Below are 2500 nucleotides of genomic sequence, written 5' to 3'. Positions count from 1 at the left end.
AGCATGAGTCTGAATTCAATGGCTGTGTGGGCTTATAGATGCCACATTATCACGGCTGGTTATATCATAGCGTGAGGTAACGTTAATGTACTGGCCAAGGGAGTGTTTAAGGATGTCCAGGTGCACTCAGGAATGTAACCATGACAATGCATCACGCATTCTGTTGATGGTGTCCGTTTTGTATCTCTTTGCAAAGTTATGATTGTGTGTATTTGAAATTCATGGATTTTAGACCCTTCAGTCCATGACCCAGAAGCTTCTTGGTGTTGTGAGAAATTAATTACACTGGATAACAAAATTTGAACTTTGCTTTGTTCCCAGAGACTAAACCTTATAGTACTTTCTATGTTGAGTCCACATCTATTTAAGAATTGTCCTGTAAGGCATGGTCTTTAAGTGACAGAGAAATTATATTCTACAATAAGTATATAATGTTTATTCATAACTAAGGCCATTATTACATTTATGATGTCTACTGTACAGCCATACCTTTGATATATTTATTGAATGATTTTGTCTATATTAAATCTTAGGAACCTCAGGAGGCTGAGAAATAAAGATATGACCAGGCAATATGACGTGATATATGATATTTGATAATATGACATGATATATGATATGATAATATGACATGATGTATATGATATATGATAATAGTACACACCTGTCACAGGTACAGCACACACATTCACATTCACTCCCTGCTGATTCTGATCCAGCCCTCCTGCTCTCCTGAAGCCAAGAGTTGACCTCCTCAAGCACTCTGACAGCAAACAGTGCTCCCAGAAATGACCTCACTGCTAATTCACTTTTCCCATGACTGTTTAGGTCGTAATTAAACACTAGTACACACATCTGAAGAAAACACATACAGGAGCAGGGCAGAGTTAGAGGGTGAGGGTGAGGAAGAGGAGGGTGAGGAAGAGGAGGGTAGAGTTAGAGGGTGAGGAAGAGGAGGGTAGAGTTAGAGGGAGAGGAAGAGGAGGGTGGGGAAGAGGAGGGTAGAGTTAGAGGGTGAGGGTGAGGAAGAGGAGGGTAGAGTTAGAGGGTGAGGGTGAGGAAGAGGAGGGTAGAGTTAGAGGGTGAGGGTGAGGAAGAGGAGGGTGAGGAAGAGGAGGGTAGGGTTAGAGGGTGAGGAAGAGGAAGAGGAGGGTGGGGAAGAGGAGGGTAGAGTTAGAGGGAGAGGAAGAGGAGGGTAGAGTTAGAGGGAGAGGAAGAGGAGGGTGGGGAAGAGGAGGGTAGAGTTAGAGGGTGAGGGTGAGGAAGAGGAGGGTAGAGTTAGAGGGTGAGGGTGAGGAAGAGGAGGGTAGAGTTAGAGGGTGAGGGTGAGGAAGAGGAGGGTGAGGAAGAGGAGGGTAGGGTTAGAGGGTGAGGAAGAGGAAGAGGAGGGTGGGGAAGAGGAGGGTAGAGTTAGAGGGAGAGGAAGAGGAGGGTAGAGTTAGAGGGAGAGGAAGAGGAGGGTGGGGAAGAGGAGGGTAGAGTTAGAGGGTGAGGGTGAGGAAGAGGAGGGTAGAGTTAGAGGGTGAGGGTGAGGAAGAGGAGGGTAGAGTTAGAGGGTGAGGAAGAGGAAGAGGAGGGTGAGGAAGAGGAGGGTAGGGTTAGAGGGTGAGGAAGAGGAAGAGGAGGGTGGGGAAGAGGAGGGTAGAGTTAGAGGGAGAGGAAGAGGAGGGTAGAGTTAGAGGGAGAGGAAGAGGAGGGTGGGGAAGAGGAGGGTAGAGTTAGAGGGTGAGGGTGAGGAAGAGGAGGGTAGAGTTAGAGGGTGAGGGTGAGGAAGAGGAGGGTAGAGTTAGAGGGTGAGGGTGAGGAAGAGGAGGGTGAGGAAGAGGAGGGTAGGGTTAGAGGGTGAGGAAGAGGAAGAGGAGGGTGGGGAAGAGGAGGGTAGAGTTAGAGGGAGAGGAAGAGGAGGGTAGAGTTAGAGGGAGAGGAAGAGGAGGGTGGGGAAGAGGAGGGTAGAGTTAGAGGGAGAGGAAGAGGAGGGTAGAGTTAGAGGGTGAGGGTGAGGAAGAGGAGGGTAGAGTTAGAGGGTGAGGAAGAGAAAGAGGAGGGTAGAGTTAGAGGGTGAGGAAGAGAAAGAGGAGGGTAGAGTTAGAGGGTGAGGAAGAGGAAGAGGAGGGTGAGGAAGAGGAGGGTAGAGTTAGAGGGTGAGGAAGAGGAGGGTAGAGTTAGAGGGAGAGGAAGAGGAGGGTGGGGAAGAGGAGGGTAGAGTTAGAGGGAGAGGAAGAGGAGGGTAGAGTTAGAGGGAGAGGAAGAGGAGGGTAGAGTTAGAGGGTGAGGGTGAGGAAGAGGAGGGTAGAGTTAGAGGGTGAGGAAGAGAAAGAGGAGGGTAGAGTTAGAGGGTGAGGAAGAGGAAGAGGAGGGTGAGGAAGAGGAGGGTAGGGTTAGAGGGTGAGGAAGATGAAGAGGAGGGTGGGGAAGAGGAGGGTAGAGTTAGAGGGTGAGGAAGAGGAGGGTAGAGTTAGAGGGAGAGGAAGAGGAGGGTGGGGAAGAGGAGGGTAGAGTT

This window comes from Electrophorus electricus, chromosome 18 (genome assembly GCF_013358815.1).
Source record: "Electrophorus electricus isolate fEleEle1 chromosome 18, fEleEle1.pri, whole genome shotgun sequence".
NCBI lineage: Eukaryota > Metazoa > Chordata > Actinopteri > Gymnotiformes > Gymnotidae > Electrophorus > Electrophorus electricus.
Note: the sequence above shows the minus strand (reverse complement) of the source record.